This window comes from Fukomys damarensis, unplaced genomic scaffold (genome assembly GCF_012274545.1).
Source record: "Fukomys damarensis isolate Sample0158 unplaced genomic scaffold, DMR_v1.0_HiC HiC_scaffold_33, whole genome shotgun sequence".
NCBI classification, from domain to species: Eukaryota; Metazoa; Chordata; class Mammalia; order Rodentia; family Bathyergidae; genus Fukomys; species Fukomys damarensis.
The window spans coordinates 46,676,455-46,695,424 of NW_022900945.1; the positions used below are offsets into that span (position 1 = coordinate 46,676,455).

Consider the following 18,970-nt stretch of genomic DNA (forward strand, 5'->3'; position numbering starts at 1 on the left):
GAGGGGAGGAGGAGGAGGAGGAAGAGGAGGAGGAAGAAGAAGAAGAAGAAGAAGAAGAAGAAGAAGAAGAGGAAGAGGAAGAGGAAGAGGAAGAGGAAGAGGAAGAAGAAGAAGAAGAAGAAGAAGAAGAAGAAGAAGAAGAAGAAGAAGAAGAAGAAGAAGAAGAAGAAGAAGAAGAAGAAGAAGAAGAGGAAGGGGAAGAAGAGGAAGGGGAAGAAGAGGAAGGGGAAGAAGAGGAAGGGGAAGGGGAAGAGGGAAGAGGAGGAGCAGAAGGAGGAGAAGGAGAAGAAGCCAAACTAGCAAAAGCCAACAGGCAGTTGGTGTGAGGTAGGAGGCCACAGATAGCTAGGCAGGGAGGAGAGGACATTTCTCATCTTCCTCCTTCACCAAGCAAGGCTAAAGGGGGACTGGGCCAAAGAACTTGTTCAACTCTGACAGAGCAAGAAATGCAGTTTCAAGTACGTGGCCTATTCCCGGCTTAAAATCCTGCATTCATTCTCTAGTAAGCAAGAGGTCCCTGTGGGATACAGGTTTTCTATCTGATTCCTGTTTTATTTAGCTCTCATCTCTAACTTTATTTCTTTCTCTGTACTTGTAACTCACATGAATTTTTATTACCCAGATAGGCTGCTAGTGTTCTTTCTAAAAATAGAGAGTTCTTTAAAAATTATTATTACTAACACATAATAATCACATACGCACGAGGATATAAAAGTCTGGTTTATACTCACATGGTTTTCCTTTTCATTAAACCTCTATTCCTTGGGAAAAACAAATTAATAGTTTTCACTGCAATATTTACATGCACACATATATGTTGTCTGGACCACTTCACCATCCAAGAGGGGTCTTAATCTCATCTATTCATGTATTCTACTTGCTCTGCTCCCAGTCATGCAAATTAATACAAACGTCAGCCCACAGCTGTGCTGCCACGGCTTCACCAGGCACAAGGGGCCTACACGGATGACAGCAGCTGCTGACAACCAGTGCTATGAGGTTTCTTGACTGGCTGAATGACCTGACACCCAGGCTGAACAACTCACATCCCCCAGGGTCTTCACTGAAACAACTCTCTGCTGGGCTGGCATAGTTTGGGTTCCCCTGCTGAAAGGCACAAGATGAGCTTCTCGGGCTGTCGACAAACTGTCCATCCTCAGAATGGCTCTGATGGGTTCCTAGGACTTGCAATGCCGTGGCACCATGTCTGAGCTGGTTATTTCCATATTTGTCTCCCAGACACACAGGGCCCGGACATTATTTATTTTTACATTTTCAGAGCTTAGCGCCATAACGAACGGGTGCTCCAGAAACACTGATTGAGGGAATGATGGACCAAGTGAGCCCAGCCCGGCCCGCAGTCCACGCAAACAACTTCTCTCTCAGCACCGCTCAGGTGCGTTCCGGGCGGGGGCCACGCCTCAAGTCTGGTCCACACCGCAGGACTTCCGACCCCAGGCTTCCACGCACATTTGAGTTTATAACCTCAAGAAGTTGCATACACTGTCAAGGCCAGGAGGTAGAGGCAACGCTGGTCTCTAGGTCCCCAGAGCCCATACTCTGAAGCATGGGGCTAATCCTGTACCTCTCTAACAGAGTCCGAGCTCACAGGACAGGTTTACTTCAGAACAAACCCTAGAGGGACCGCTCTGGCACCTGAGACCACAGGCTACAAGGTCATTTATTGGGGGCGGGCAGTGAAAAGGATTTGTGGTTTACCTGTTAAGGACAAGGCTGGAGAATGCACAGGGAGTTGTGGTGATTGTGAAGCGCAGGGCTGAGGAATGATGGGAGTTATGGGAGCTGTGGTTACCAGGCCTTATCCACCCATGATTATGCATTTGTAGCAGGTACACAAGCACGGAGGGGGGGCAGTAATATGATCTCTGTTCATCTCAGAATGGCTGCTGCGAGATTCCTCCAGGGACTATTACTTGTCATTTGAGTGCTCAAGCGCAAGTTTCCTCATCTAAGCAATAATCGAAGCTATTCTGAATTACCGCTATATGTAGATGAGGGATGGGAGACAGTAAGCAGAGACTTTCCTGAAAACTTGAAGGAAAGAGGCACATGGAGAATTTTCTTACCTGAATCAACTATGTGCCATTTGCAAGCTATCCATGCATCAGTTGGAACCAAGGGATAGGAAAGCCCAGCGGAAATGTGAGCTCGGTGTGGGGAGCTTGGACTGACACCCTCCCCACTCTTTTCTAGCTGAGGGAATTAGGGTAAAGTTCCTTAAACTCCGTGGCCCTCAGTTTTCTATAAAATGGAAATTATAATACTTAACCCACACAGCTGTGAGGTTTGAATAAGATTTATATACTAGAAAGACCAGGCCAATCTCTGCTACAATACATAAACCTACAAAGTCATAGCTATTATTTCCTTTATTGGTTCACACAGGTCAGGAGAGTGGGAGTGGTCCAGGCCAGCTCAATGGCAAATCTTACTATTGTTTACAACTTAGATTAGTGGGTTACTTCTTGGGAAAGGGAGGAGCTATTTCAACTTGGATATTGGTAAAGAATGCCAGTGCAAATCCAGGGATGTAGCTCAGTAGCCCCACACCTGCCTGGCAAGTGCAAGGTCCTGAGTTTGATTTCCAATACTGGAAAAAAAAAATAAAAGAATGCCAGTGCATAGTAATATTTTTTAAACCGACTTTTAGTCCATTTTATTATTTCTCTAAGTTCCCCATAGATAATGTGCCCTTACCACCTGCCCCTGAGACAAACTTTTCCCACCACCAGCCTTTGGTAAGCCCTGACTTACACACCTGCCAAATATTCAGGTGATAATCAGAAGTAATTAGCACTGTATAAACCAGTTATAGAACTCCCTTTGGATCCTGCACATGGAACTGGTTGACTTTGTTAGATAGCAGCAACCATCGTAGTCCAATAAAAAGTACAGATTTTTAAATTAAAAATTGTTACTGAAGTACAATATACAGACAGAAAAGCATGCGTGTACTGTAGCTTGATGAATTTTCATGAGCAGAACACATTTATGCCACCAGAACCCAGATAAATAAACAAGGCCAGCAGTGCAGAAGTCTACTGCCAGACTCTACATCTCACCCCTGATTTGGTAAACAGGATTCATATAGTAAGCATTCTTCTATGTCTGGCTTCTTGTGATGAAGATTATGCCTGTGAAATTCATGCATATTTTTGTTTGCAGGTGTAGCTGGCTCATTACACCTGTATAGTAATCCATTGTGTGACTGTATTACCATCTATCGATTCAACTATCAGCAATATGTGAGTTAGCTCCATTTTATAGTTATTACCAATAGTGCAGCTACAAATATTGATTTTTCATGAATTATGCACATGTCTCTGCTGGGCCTCCACTTAGGAATGGAATTGCTGAATTGTAGCAAATGTATAAGTTCAGCTTTAGTAGATACTGCCTATTTCCAAAGTGGTTTTCAAAAGACTTATGTTAAGTGCTGCAGTCACCTCTAAATCTCTAAGACCTTTACATCAAGTGAAGCAGCGGGCTCCTGGAGAATGGCAAAAAATGAATGGTCTGGTTAGATGAACGTGAGGCAGACAGCCTGTTAACATCAAAGCAGTCACTTGGGCCGAGCGCTCCAGGAACTGCCTAGAAGAACGCAGGCTCTGCTTCAGATAAAGTATTCAAAGACTCTCCCCACAAGAGCTTCTTAGCCATTGTCAGTAGTTTGGGTGAAAACAAAGAGAAAGAAAGAAAGTGCAAAAAGGAAAAAGAGGAGTCAAAAAGTAAAAAGAAAGCAGCCAAGATCTGGAGGAAAGTTATGAAACTCAGAAGTCAATACTTGAAATCCCTAAATCACAAAATGAAGTGAGTAGCCCTCTCTTCCAGATGACGAACACCTCCTTCAATAGCAGACTTCTCAAAAACCATCCTGAGAAGAACGACGAGAACATCTTTGCCTCCTTGCCGTACTCAACCCTTCCTCTCTAGCTCTGACCTGGCAAGGACGTCACCACCAAGACCACGGTTGTCTCTCCCGACCTCCAGATCCATGTACACCATTGACGGCCCCCTGTACCCATTCCTGAAGCTCAGTGCTTTCAACTGCTCTTGGTGGAACTCAGTCTTCATTCCCTGCACAACTCTAATCCCCTACAGTGAGACTCCATTTCAAGTCTACTGCTCTTTCCCCACAAACCTTCCCCAGCCATCCTGCCCCTGGATGCCTGAAACATCACACTTGTGTCTCCCTGCTTCCCAGCTGGTTTTCTCCAGATTTGTCTTTTACTTATTGGTCTTTACTTTTCTAAACTACAAATCCACTATGCTATTCTTCAATTTAATCTCTTAGAAACCAATGTCCTTGGGTTCAAATCTATAAAAATTCTTTAACAATTCAGCAAAACCATTTGGTTAATGAGAGTCATTATACCTACCACTCATTATTTAATATGTTACTAAAAACGCAATACCCTATTATACCCAATTTTGTCTTGTTAAAATTTTAATTGCAGCAATTCAATGTAATTTGCTCCATTAATGATCATACATAAGTTAAGCAACCTTATCCAAAATGCTTGGGACCAGAGTGTTTTGGATTTTGAATTTATTTTTGGAGTTTGGAATATTTGCACATACATAGTGAGATATTTTGGGAATAAAATCCAAGCCTTAACATAAAATTTATGTGTGTTTCCTTTATACCTTACCCACATGGCCTGATGATTTTATGTAATATTTTTGCATGCCTGTGACTTGATTTCCATGAAGTCACATATAGAAGTTTCCACTTATGATATCGTGACATTGCATTTCCCATTTTGGATTTTTCAATTAGGGATGCTCAATTAGTATTTTATTTTATTTTATATATTTGTAACGTGATTGAGGGTTCAGTGGCTTAATCAAACTGACAAAAAAGTATTAAGAATTCTTCCATTAAATAATTCTCAATGGATGTTTGATATTTATAAATGGGAGAAATATAGACTAAGCCTGGAAGGTAGACAGATAAATAAGCAGACAGATCACTTATTTAACCAAAGAAGGGCTAATCCCTTCTTGAGGATTCACAGGAAGCTACAGGTGACTTTTGACCTGAGTCTTGAAGGATGAGGAAGGTTGCAGAGATTGTGTTCATCTTCCCCAGCCCTCATGCAAACCTTGGGTTGTTTGTACAGTGCTCCTTCACAATCTAGCCCAGTCTCTTCCTGAGACATCTGAACCAAGAAATGTTCACACAGAGGTTGGCTAGAGTTGAGAGTAGAGGGAAGATGGAGAGATTTGGTAGATGAAGTCTCTTGGTAAAAGGTGGGTTTGTTTTTCACAGGTCTAATGTAAGAAATGGAAGGGAGGGAAAGTAAGGTCATCAGAAGCCACAGGCTGGGTTCACATAAAGACCCTGGAATTGAAAATTAGTCAAACCTGAATGCAGATGGATGGCTAGTAACCTGTACATCTTACACTAGATATTTAATCTCTCTGAGGCTGTTTAGCCACTTAAACATGAATTATTTCAAACCAGGCATGGTAGTGCACAACTGCAATCCCAGAATTCAGGGAGCGGGGTGGTGCTAAGGCAAGAAGGTCGTAAATTTAAGCCTAGTCTGGGCAGCTTAGTGACTTACTGAGACCCTGTCCCAAAACAAAAAATTTAAAAAGGGCTTGAGATGTAGTTCAGTGAGAAGGCCTTGGGTTTGATCCCTAGTACCACAAAAACAAAGGAAGGAGGGAAGGAAGGAAGGGAGACAGAGAGAGAGAGAGAGAGATCCTGTGTCTCAAGAGTTGTGAGGATCAATAGAGAATATGGAAAAGTCCTTCATGCAGAGTAGGCATGAAGAGAGCTGTCAGACCCTAGTCTTTTCAGTTGGCCCAAAGCCAGCTCTGCAACCCTCTTTCCTCAACTAAGAATCTGACCTTGATCACTCATTGTGTAGGCACAATAATAACAGCTAAAAGTATTCACTCCTTATTATATACTGGGTCCTCTGCTAAGCATTGTCTGTTTTTATCCTCACAAAAACTCTGCAAACTTGGAAATCTCTCTATTACACAGAAAGAAACTAAGGCTCAGAAATGCTGATAGGATCTGCTTAAGGCCTCACAGGAAGTGGAAGAGCTGCGATGCAAATCCAGAACTACTGACACGATCTGTGTTGTGCTTTGTGCTCGTTTAAGGAGACAGTCAGGGTTCATTTTATTGGGTAAACCTTGAAGTCTCAAGTAATGATGTCTGACCAAGTCTCAACAATGTGCTGCTTTACAAAACAATGCCTTAAGGGCCCAGGATTTAGCTCAGTGGCGCCACACCTGCCTCGCAAGTGCAAGGTCCTGAGTTTGATCCCCGGTACCAGAAAACAAACAAACAAAAAACAATGCCTTTAAACACCAAAATAAACAAAATCAGAAAAGCAAAGGAGTAGATTGGACAAGTGAAAATCCCTAAAAGGAAGACAATATAAATACATGCTTAATAACAGCAATCTCCTGGGTACTGGAGAATAATGTCACCATTGTCCCCAGGCAGCTGCTGGCCCAGTTATAGTAAGACTTGAGATACAAGTTCTTCCTCGGGTTTTTGTGACCATGGTCACCTGAGACGGTGGTAATATCTTCCCGCACCATTTATACATCTTGGCATTTAGCTATGGAGACCACGCGTTGAAGACCAATGTTCTTGTGGCGCTTGCAGCTTAGTAAACATTTACTCTGAAGTGGCATCTCCTGATCTGACCCTGTGCAATCTATAGGGCCGAGGTCACTTCTATTCTCAGAACAGAAAATCAAGACAAAGAGAAGCAAGGTGACCTGCTAGAAGTCAGTGAAATGAGAGAATCATGATTCAAACTCCGTGTTCACCCCTTCTTCCGATGTTATTTTTAACTCCCTGGGTCATCTCCCTCAGACAGAGTCCAACTCAGAATGGATGGCATTGAGGTTCATCGGAAGCAAACTTCCAGATTGCTGAGAACTGTCTGGATTATGGTGACAAATCTGGAGGGTGGGCTGAAAGAACACAAAAGATCGTATTGACAGTAAAGGCAAAAATACCCAACACTGAAAGAGAAATAGCAGCTTCAATGAGATACAATTCAAACACCACAAAATGCATCCTTTAAAAAATAATGACTTTGTGGCTTTTCGTGTAGTCACAATTAAAACCATGGCCGTTATCTGATTTCAGAACATTTCTGTCACCACCAAAAGCCACAGCCATTGTGGTCACTCCCCATTCCAGCTGCAGCAATCACCGACAGCCATCTCTGCTTTGTGTCTATGGATTTGTGTATTTTGGACACTATTTGTATCTAAAATCATTCAATAGGTGGCCTTTTGTGACAGTGTCTTTCACTCACATCATGTTGTTTTCCATGTTTATCAACAGTGTAAGAAGTATTTCATTATATGGTTTATGGCCAAATAATAGTTCACTGTTTAGTATACTACATTTTATGTACTGGAAATTTGGATATTGTGACTAATGTTGCTATGAACATTTAAGTATAAGTTTTTGTACGGACACGTTTTCATTTCCTTTGAGTGTATGTGTTAGAGTGGAATCGCTGGATCATACAGTAATTCTATATTTAAGTTTTGTGTGAGTGTGTATGTGAACAACCGGAATAGAGCAGCTGTTTATTCTATTTTTTCCCCTATTCTTTACTATTCTAGTTAGTCTATTTGCAGCATAATTGTTCCATTTTGTATTCCGACTGGTAGTGTATGAGGGTTCTGTTTTCTTCACATCGTTCCAACACTGTTTTCTGAGTTTTTGTTAAAATTATCCTGGTGGGTATGAAGTGGAGTCCTATTATAGTGTTTTGTTTTGGTTTTTTGTTTGTTTGTTTGTTGGTCTTTAGAGACAGGGTCACACTATGTAGTTGAGTCTGACCTGGAACTCACTATGTAGCCCACACTGGTCTCGAACTCACAGTAATCCTCCTGCCTCAGCCTCCTGAGTGCTGGTGTTATAGGCATGTGCCGCCACACCCAGCTTAAAACATATTCCTTTATTCTCTCTTTTTTAATTTTTGGCACCAGGGATAGAACTCAGGACCTTGCACTTGCGAGGCAGGCATGGTGCCACTGAGCTAAATTCCTGGCCCATCCTATTTTAGTTTTGACATATATTTCTCTGGTGGCCAGTGATATTTATCTCTTATGTGTTTGTTGGCCAATTATATAGCGTCTTTGAAGAAATATCCTTTACATCCTTCGCTCATCTAATTATCTTTTTGTTCTGTTCAAAAAGTCCTTGCCTACTCCTTCAAGAGTTTGACCTATTTTACCTTTTCACAGGCTACATGTTTCTGTTTTAACACTTAGTTCTTTGATTCATTTTTATTTTAGTTTACTGTATGGTGAACAACATGGGTCTAGATTGGATCTTCTGCTTGTAGGCAACCAGTTTTCCCAACACCATTTATTAAAGAGGCTGACTTTCCTCCAGTGTGATTGGTAGCTATGGTGCTGATCTGAATATGAAACACCCATCTGATTGGCTTAGTACAGTTCTGGGTGTGTCTGGATGGTGGCCTTACTGGAGAGAAAACACTCCCTGGGTGTAAGTGGTAAGTGAAGCCTAAAGGCAGTAAAAGGGAAAAAGAAAAGGAAGTCTTGCTTCTGTCTTTGGACATATGTCTCCAGGCTTCCAGTGCCTTTCAACACAGACCCTTTGGCTTCATGCTATAAACTCTCACAGGACAACAGGGAATTTCAGACCATTGACTTTTGACTGGACCCTTTGGCTCTCTGGCCCTTTTGCATTCTTTTCTACCTGACTCTCTAGGTGGTAATTGTAAGCCTACCTTGTAAGTCCATATATATATGATACTAAATTCGTTCCTCTAGTTACACTGATCGATACAGATTTTAGTGCCAGAGAAGTGGGATTGTTGCCATGATGCTACCTGACCATTGTGTTTAGAAGCCTTTGGATATGGCTTGCAGGGAGAGTTTGGAAAGATTTGGAGATACAGGCTGAAGAAGCGGCCCTAGAATACTACAAGCCAAGCTTGATCGGAGATTCTGGCTGGAGCTCGGTAGACCAGAATGCTGGTGATAATGTGGTTGGTAAAGGCCACGTTGAGGAGAATGCAGTTTAGAACAAGACCTGCATTGGCAATTGGACTTCGTGCCCTATGTGTTATGCTCTGGCAAATAGTTTGTCTAGATTTTTCTCCTGTCCTGAGGCACTGCAGGATACTGAGATTAGGGGCAATGCACTAATTAATCTGGAAGAAGAAATGTCAAGATAGTGTAATGCTGAGGCCATGGTGTGGCTGCTGTTTGGGGCTCTTAGGCAGCTCTACCTTGAGAATCAAGAACAAAAGCCACAGCTGAATGATTTTAAAAGTTTTGAGTTTCACAAGAAAGGAAGTGCCTGTAACTTTGGGGCCTGTGAAGATGGCCTGGAAGTATCACAAGAACCAGTAAGACCTTGCCCTTTGATGGCTCAAAATTGCAAAAATGAAAGTCTTTGCTTTGAGAAGAGAGTTCCAGGGTACCGTTCTCCAGCTGGCAAGAGACCCTGACATCATCCACATGGGGCTGGTTTTAGGTGCACGCAGAATCCAAGAATTATGTGGTCAGGGAGGCTTCCACTCAGATTTCAGAAGACCTGAAGACCAATGTGTAGGTAGTGGGTGAAGCCTTGAGGATGAAGCTGAAAGTGCAGGGGAGACCCCAGGATGTTGGAAAAGCCAGGAACAGGGGTCATCTGAGGACACTGCAAGCAGTGGGCAAAGCTGGCCCAGGAGAGAGGCCACGAGGGCCACCTGATCTACATCTTGCCACAGGTTGGGGAGCTGGACACGGAACTGCAGGATTTAGTGTTTACTTTACTACATTTTGGTCTTGACTTGGTCCTGCTTTGGTCGCATTCCTTACTACCTCCTTTTTGGAATGAGATGTATGTTTACCCTGTGCCTTTGTATGTTGGCACTGTTTAACTTTCTCTTCATTTTTCACAAGAGCTTGTAACTAAGAGTTTGCCTTAAGTCTCAGAGAAGATTCTGGACTTGCACTTTTCCATGCTGAAACTGTTAGGACTTTGGCAACTCATAGAGATGGACCAAAATGTATTTTTCATAAAGGAATGTGAGTGAGTACTTTGGGGATCAGGGACAGAATGTCATGGTGTGTACCAGGATGTCCCCCCAAAGCCTCATGTGCTGACAGGTGGAGCCGTTGGGAGCTGATTGGATCCTGGAGGTGTGATACTTTTCAGTGGATTAGTCCTCGGGTGAGTTTATAGTTCAATTTGGCCTGGTTGGAGGAGGTAGGTCACTGGGGATGTGAGCTGTATCTATCTGCTTTCTTCCTCCCTTGATCCCTCTCTCTGCTTCTTGCCACTGTGTAGTGAGATCTTTTCCCCTCTGCCATGTCCCTCTGCTCTGCTGATCTGCCTTGAAGCCAGCCAGATACAGACCAAAACCTCTACAAACTGTGAGCCATAATAAACTTCTTTAATTTGTAGGTGTTTGGCATCATAACCCTCAGCAATGAAGAAGGTAACAGACATCTAGTGTAGTTTTGGGCCCTTTTGTCAAAGATCAAAAGTTAAATGTGCTTAGGGTTGTTAGCTCAAAGTACTGAATGTGCTTGGGGTACTTTTTGCATCCTCTGTTGCATTCCATTGATCCTCATGTCTGTTTTTGTGTTTGTACCATGCTGTTTTTAACACTGTAGTTTTGTAACATAACTTCAAGCCCACGATTGTGTGCCCTCTGCTTTACTTTTGCTACCTACCCAGCAATCCTAACCAGGATTGCTTTAACTATTGATTGAGTCTCTTCTGGTTCCATATGAATTTAAAGATGTTTTGCTCCAGTTCTGTAAAGAATGGTGTTGGTATTTTGATTTGAATTGTGTTATATCTGTGTATCAATTTTGGAAATATGGCCATTTTGACTATACTGGATTGGCCTATCCAGGAACAGAAGGTGCCTTTCCATTTTGTGATGTCTTCTTCAATTTCCTTTTTAAGGGTATTGTAGTTTTCATTGGAGAGGTCTTTTACTTCCTTAGCATAATTTCTAAGTATTTAATTTTTCTTGGCATTACTGTGAATAGTATTTTTTTTTTGTAAATTCTAAGTGGATTCATTATTGGTGTACAGGAACACTACTGATTTTTGTTGTCGTTGATTTTGTCCCCTGCTGTGTTGCTGAATTTGGTTAGTAATTCTAGGAGTCTTTTGGTGGTATTTGGGTCTTCTATGTAGCAGATTATGTTATCTGCAAATAGTGATAATTTGATTTCTTCCTTTCCTATACATTTCACTTTTATTTCTTTTTGTTGCCTAATTGTTTTTGCTAATGATTTGAGTACTATGTTGAATAGGTGTGGCGATAGTGGATATCCTTGCCTTGTTTCTGATTTTAAAAAGAAAGCTTTCAGTTATTCCCTGTAAATAGGAGGTTCACAGTAACTTTGCCATAGATGATTCTTATCAGAGTGACATAAGATTCTTCTATACCTATTTTCTTCTGTGTTTTTATCATGAAAGGATATTTTTCCCCCTGAGGCTTTTTCTGCCTCTACTGAGATGATCATGTGATTTTTGTCCTTGTTTCTGTTGTGTGATGTATTATATTTATTGATTAGCATATGTTGAATCATTCTTGCATCCTTGAGGTGAGGCCTACTTAGTCATAATGTATGATCTTTTTGATGATTCGTTGCATTCTGTCTGCCAGTATCTTGTTACAGATTTCTGCATTTATATTCATTAAAGAGATTGCTTTATAGCTCCTTTTTGTGGTTAGATCCTTCTCTGGTTTTGGAATCAGGATAATGGTAGCAACGTGGAATGACTTTGAAAACACTCCTTTCTTTTTAATTTCATTAAGAACTTGAGGAGCATTGGTTTTAAATCTTCCGTGAAGTGTTTGTAGAATTCAGCAGTGAATCTATTCAGACCTAGGTTTTTCTTTTCTCTTTTTCCCCCCATTTAAGTTTATTGGTACATTTAAAGCAAACAATGAAGTTGCATTTATCATTGGGATCTTGTACCTTTACATGATATGTCTTGGTTTCTTTTTTTCCCCATACCCCTGCCCTCCCTTCACCTCCTTCATACTTCCCTATTTATAAAGACTTTGTTTCCATTTTTTTCCTTTTTTTCACATTTTTTTCTTTTCCTTTATTTCCTTTCCCTCCCCTTTAGCTATTTTCTTCCTCTTTTACACTCTCAAATATACCATTTGAATCTTATTTACATTTTTAGTTTTTCACACCAGAGAAACTATTCGGTATTTACTCACTTGTGCCCTATTTATTTCACTTAAGAGTATAGCGTCAATATACATCCATTTAGCTATAAATGTTTCTAGTTTCTCATCCTTTATGGCTGAGTAGTACTCCATTTTATAGAAAAACCACATCTTTATCCATTCTCCACTTGATGGGCATTTGGGTTGTTTCCAAGTTTTACCTGCTACAAACTGCCTCTATAAACATGGGTGCACATATTTCACTGTGGTATGATTGTCTTAATTCTTCTGGAAAGATACCCAGCAGAGGGATAGCTGCAGATCTGGGTTTTTCTTAGTTGATAGTTTCCTTTCTTACTGCTTCCTGTCATTGGATTATTCAGGGTCTTTCAATCTTGTTAGTTTTGCTTTGATAGTTCCTATGTACCTAGGAATCCATCCATTTCTTCTGAATTCTCCAATTTATTTTATATAGGTTTGCAAACTACTTGTTGATTATCTTTTTTATTTGACAGTTTCCATTGAGATTTCATTTTTTGATTTCTAATTGATTTGGGTTTTTTCTCTTTTTTTGTTAGATTGGCTAAGAGTTTGTCTATTTTGTTTATTTATTTATTTATTTATTTATTTATTTAAGAACCAACTGTAATTCATTGATTCTTTGTATTGTTTTCATGGTTTCAATTTCACGGATTTCTGCTCTGATCTTCATAATTTTCTCCATTGTAGCTTCGGGTTTAGATTATTCTTTTTTTTTCCCCCCAGGATCTTCATTCTGTTTCTGTGATACGGGCATTCACAGCTGTAAACTTCCCTCTTAAGCCAGCTTTCACTGTGTCCTATTAGCTCTGGTATGTTGTACTGACATTATCATTTAGTTCTAGAAGCTATCTTATTTTTTCCTTGATTTCTTTTGTAACTCATTGTTTATCTAAGAGTGTATTGTTTAGTTTTCATGAACTTGCATAATTTCTGGGATTTCTTTTGTCATTGATTTCTAGTTTCATTGCCCTACTATCTGATAATATGCACGATATAATTTCAATTATTTTTACATGTACTTAAGCTTGGTTTATTGGCTATTGTGTAATCTATTGTGGAGAAAGACCCATGTGTTTCTCAGAAGCATATCTATTCTGTTTTGTTGAGTGGTCAACTTTGATATTAGTTTATTTTTTTGCCTAGTTGATCAGTCCATTTGTGATAGTGGGATATGATAGTATGTCTTAATGACTCTTTTTGTTGCTGAGAAAAAATAAGGAGGAAAGGCTTATTTGGCTCACAGTTTGTAGAGGTTTCAGTCTATAATCTGCTGGTGCCAAGGCAGTGTGACACGGCAGAGGGGCATCACAGAGGAGAAATAATCCACAGCAAACAAGCAGGGGAGAGTACATTAGCCCTCTTTCTGTCCCTGATATTTTGTGCAGGCTACCATCCTGGGATAGGTATTGCACTCACACCCTTAATCCTAGCCAGAACTATGCCAAACCAGTCAGTGGGCTGATTTAGTAATCACACACCCTTGATCCCAGCACCACACTCCAGACCCAGCCACCCCTGAAAAGTTCCCCATGGGAGGTCATGCCTGATCTGTACTTCTAAAGGGATCCTGAAGAGATTGAAAAAGAAGAGCAGGCTGCTCCTGAAAAAGTTGTGACCAAGGAGTAATTTCAGGGTGAATGGACTGCACAAGCTCCGGAGTTCACTGCTGCTCAGCCTGAGGTTGCAGACTGTTCTGAGGGTGTGCAGTGCCTCTGTGCCCATCCAGCAGTTCTCTACAGAAGACTGGAATGCTCAACTGGCCACAGAAGACTGGTCTGCAGCCCTCACTGCTCAGGCCACTGAGTGGGTAGGAACCACTACTGAGTGGTCTTGAGCTGTTTATTCCGCAGACACTGAAGCAAAATGGAAATGAGGTTGGTGTGAAATAAAACACAAGTTTAAAAAAAAATCCCCATGACTGCACGAGGCTTTGGAGGGACATTTAGACACAGCCATAAGATAGTGTCTATGTTTATCTGGTCTTTATGTGCAGTAGTACTTGTTTCATGAAATTGGGTGACCCATCGTTCAGTGGATATATGTTATTAATTCTTATAACTTCCTGTTTTACTGTTCCATTAACCAATGTGTAGCAAACTTCTTGGCCTCTTTCGTTCAGTCTGCTTTAAGTCCACTTTCTCTGAATACAAGATAGCTACACCTGCTGTTTTTCAGGTTCTCATTGAATGGAATAATGTTTTCCTTCCTTTGATTTTAGTCTATGAGTTTCTTGTTGGTTAAATGTATTGAATTTTGTTTCTGGATCTATTTTGCCAGTCTATATCTTTGGATTCAGAAAATGGGAGCACTCACATGGAGAATTATTATGATAGCTATTCATTTATTCCTGTCATTGTGCTATTTTCCTGTTGCTGATTCCCTGTCTTTCTCTTCTACTTATCTGCTCGCTCTTCATGGTGTATTGATTCTGTTAGCCCTTCTGTGATTGTTAGATTCATTGTTTCTTTCTAAGATATCTTTGAGAATTTTTTAGAGTGCTGGTTTGGTGGTCATGAATTTCTTTAGGTACTCTTTATCATGGAAATATCTTATTTCTCCACCAATTTAGACAGATAGTTTTGTAGAATATATCACCCTTAGTTAGAAATTGTTTTCTCTTAGTGCTTGCAGCATTTCACTCCAAGCACTGCTGTCCCTTAATGTTAGTATTGAGAACCCTACTGTAATTCTAATGGTTTTACTTTCATAAATGATTTATTGCTTGCTCTGTCTGCTTTTAAAATTCTGTTCTTCTATTGAATTTCTGTGATTTGGGCTATGATGTATTGTGGAGAGGTTCTTTTTTATTGTGGCTGCTGGGATTTTATGTGCCTCATTTATCTGTATGCTCAATTCTTTTAGAAAGTTTTCTGTTTAGAAAGTTTTATTTACAAATTTTTCTTTTATTATTTCAGTAAACAGGTATTTAATACCATTTGTGCTGTCTTCTTATTTTTCACTTATTCCAATTAATCTTAAATTGGCCTTCTTTGCATCATCTAAGAGCTGTTGGATCCATTTTTCATGTTCTCTTGTTTTTAAGGTATCTCTCAATCACTGGTCACTGACAAAAACTCTGCTTTTCTAGTTCTGACATTCTGTCCTCATATGGGTCACTTCTGCTGTACTTTTGATGGAATTTTTAATATCTTAAATTTCTATTCAGAGCCTTTTTATGGACTCTGAGTCTTCTTTATGCTGATCATTCATGATTTTGCATCATTTTGTTTAACTCTGCTAGCTTTTTATTAGTGTTGTCTGTAGACTCATCCATTGTTTTGTTTATTTAGCCCAATATCTGTTTATGGATATATTCTGTGAGCTTGCTAAATTCCTTATTGATCTATTTTTGTTAGTTCTCCTGATATTATATCAAATAATTCTTTAGTGTGGCTTTTGGTTTCTTCCCTGTTTGATGTCCCATGGATCTGCTTTGGGGGAGTTGAAGATTTTTGCAAATATTTTGTGTGTTTGTTTTCTCACGTTTCTATTTTTTGCTTGTTTGTTTTCTGAGGCTTGTGGGTTGATTGTAGTGGAAACCTTTGTTTATATTATTGAGACCTTTTAGGTAATGTCTATTTTTCAGTCATGTCCTCTGGCTAACTATTGGCCTTTGCCACTGTCCCGGAATCCAACCACCTCCATTTTCTTGGGATAGAAGGTTGCAGCATATTCAATCAGTAACCAGTTCTCTAGGAATGGGCCACAGTATTGTTAATGACCCCAAGGCAATCCAGATATTGGCATTCTGAGAAAACCGATTAATAGCAACAGCTCTTTCACCTTGGCTATAGTAATAAAATCAGCACCATTTATAGCATCAACTGAAAACAATATTTACAAACCCAAAGAACAAATAATCTACCACGTTTAACCACAGAAAAGAGACCTATAATTATAGTATGGCCATTGAGACAAAGCAAATGTTTGACCTGCAATAAATATCCACCAAATTAAAAACTTTGCCTCTACTAACAATAGAACAGTATTCAATAATAATAGCATAAAGTTAACTAGCTATCTAGATGTGTGTAAAGATTACTAGTTATACTAGTAAAGGTGGGGTAGGTTGTGGAACTAGAGAACAAAAAAGCAAAACTTCGAAAGCCTAACCAATGGCATATGAAAAGGAGGAGAACAAAGTAAGATAGGGATCCTAATTTCCTCAAGGGAAGTGAATAATGTTAGAGAACAGTCACTGGAGAGAATGAACAAGAAAAGGAAGAAAAAAGCAAAGAGAGAGTGAAAGCTAGGAAAATGAAAGAGAAAAAGGAAGAGAAAAAAGTTGAAAGGAAAGAAGGAGAAAAAAATAAAGTAATAGAGGGAAAAAAGGAAGAACAATAAACACAAAAAACATGATAAATGAAAGATAAAAGTAATAAAAAATAGGAGAAAGAAGATTGAGTCAAGGATAATCATTTTTGTGCTTTTGAATGCATGGATTCTTTCTAAGATCTGCAGTCTTGGGGTCCTGCCAGTCATGAACTTTCTCTATCTAGCTTTAGGGCCTAGGGGTTTTTGAGGTGCCCTCCCTCACCAGAAGCCTCTCTGTCCATGCACCCTGGACTGTGCTTATCATCCAATCCAAAGTGTGTCCTTGCTCCCATTGGTAACAGGAAACATGAATTGAATTACCTGCTGCTGGAATTGTTTCTGCTGCTGCAGACCACAAAGCAGAAGTTCGAGGGCACTGTTGGACTTAATGCCAATAGTTACAAGGTTTGATTGCTCACTTCTGCTGCTGGGTGTCCTCATCCAGGATCAGGTCAGTTGGTTAGTCCTCACCTCTGCTGCCCTGTGCCAAAGGGAAACAAAATGCAGAGCTGGCTTGGAGTTTGTGGATGATGGCACCCTTGCTTGGGAAGTGGGGTCACATATCTTGGTTATTCGTTCCAGGTATATAAAAACATAATTGATTTTTGTATCCTGACCTTCTCTTCTGCAACTTCACTAAGTTCATTTATTAGTAGTAAAATTTATAGTGGGTTCCTTAGAATTTATTTTTATATATAAGATCATATCATCTTCAGATAAAGATAGTTTTATTTATTTCTTTCCTTTATATGGATGCCTTCTGTCTTGTCTAATTATCCTAGTCCAATACTGCCTCCCACACAATATTGAATAGAAGTGATGAAAGCAGTTACCTTGTCAAAGATGACGGAGAGAAAACTTTCAGTATCTTACTGCTAAGTAGGTAACTAAGCTGATGTTAGCCATGGTTGTTTGTTGTTTGTTTTGCTTTGATTACATGAAGGACGTTACGTTCCTTTCTATTTCTTTCTAGTGGATTACTTTTATCACAAAAATCTGTTGGATCTTTTTTCAGATGCTTTTTCTACATCTATTGAAGTGATTACATACTTTTTGTCAATTGTGCCATTGATATGATCTATAACATTAGTTGGTTTTTGCGTTGAGCTTTTTTTTTTTCCTTGAGATTAACATATTCACAATGGGGCCGTCATTTGTTTGTCTCACTGCTGGGCAGCTGTTTGAATTAGATTGTTTGTTATTTAACTAAACACCAGTGGTACATGCTGCCCCATGGGACAGTCATGCACGTACCATCAGCGATTCCAGCCAGCAGGAACATGTCAAATCCCATTTAATCATGTGATCGGCACTTTTTATGTTGCAGATTTAGCTTGCTGGGTTTTTCTTCAGACTGTACAGATGCTTCTCAACTTACAATAGAGTTATGTCCTGTTAAATGCCTTATAGTGAAAAACATCTTAAGTAAAAAATGCACTTAACATACCGAACTTGCCAAACAGCTTAGCTTAACAACACAGTATACTGTAGCATACTGGATGTGTATTCTCTCTATCATGTGACTAATGGGGAGCTATGGCTCACTGCTACTGCCCAGCTTCATGATAGAGTATCATACTGCACATTGGGAGAATGGGCAAAAGATCAAACTGCAAAATTCAAAGTATGGTTTAGTACAAACTCTATTAAATTGCATATTGGTAGAATAAATGTTGCGGTCACATCATTGTAAAAGCGAAGAGTTATGTCAAACCATGGTAAATTGGGCATTATCTGTGTCTATATTAATAAGTGATATTGGTCTAATCGTCTTATTGTGATAGCTTTGGTTTTGCTATCAGTATATTCCTGGCTTCATGCAATGAGTTGTGAGGGGTTCCTTCTTCTTTTCTTTTGGAAGAGTGTGTGAATGATTTGTGTTAATTATTTAAACATTTGTTATAATTCACCAGGGAAGCCATCTGTGAAATGGGGTGTGGGAGATGTATTTTGATTAATAATTCAATCTTTGATTAAAAATCGGTCTAGATTCTTTCTTTTGAGACAGTTCCAGTATTTTCTAACTTTCTATGAATTTATTTCATCTGTTTTACCTAATTCATTGGCACGCAGTCGTTCATGGTATTATTCCCTCATGATCCCTTGTATTTCTGTAAGATTGGTAGTGATGTCTGTTCTTTAATTCTTAATTTCAATAACTTAAGTTCTTCTCTTTTTTTTGTTTCTTTGGTTAGGCTAGGTAAAGATGAATTTAGTTGATATTTTCAGAGAACCAACTTTTGGGTTCATTGATTGATCTCTGATGTTTTTCTCTTCTATATTCCATTAATTTCCCTCTAGTTTTTATTATTTTCTTCCTTTAACTTGAGATCTTTCTTCTTTCTTAATAAATGTTTATGAATTTTCCTCTGAACACTGTTTTAGTTCCAGTCACAAGATTCTCTACGTTGCATTTTTATTTTCATTCATCTCAA

The 18,970-nt window shown here is 39.7% G+C and overlaps 1 long non-coding RNA gene across 2 annotated transcripts in view; it reads right to left on the bottom strand.

Annotated features, from left to right (window-relative positions):
• The window catches only part of LOC117284030, a 106,605-nt gene that overhangs the window by 15,785 nt on the left and 71,850 nt on the right, over positions 1-18,970 (bottom strand). Inside the window, exons 3-4 of one of the 2 annotated variants that reach the window (XR_004515103.1) lie at positions 16,857-17,016; positions 6,392-6,969 (exon numbers count right to left, since the gene is read on the bottom strand). This is a non-coding gene — a long non-coding RNA (uncharacterized LOC117284030). Of the gene's footprint in view, positions 1-6,391; positions 6,970-16,856; positions 17,017-18,970 lie in introns of those variants that run through there. The other variant, XR_004515102.1, reaches the window with a different exon arrangement.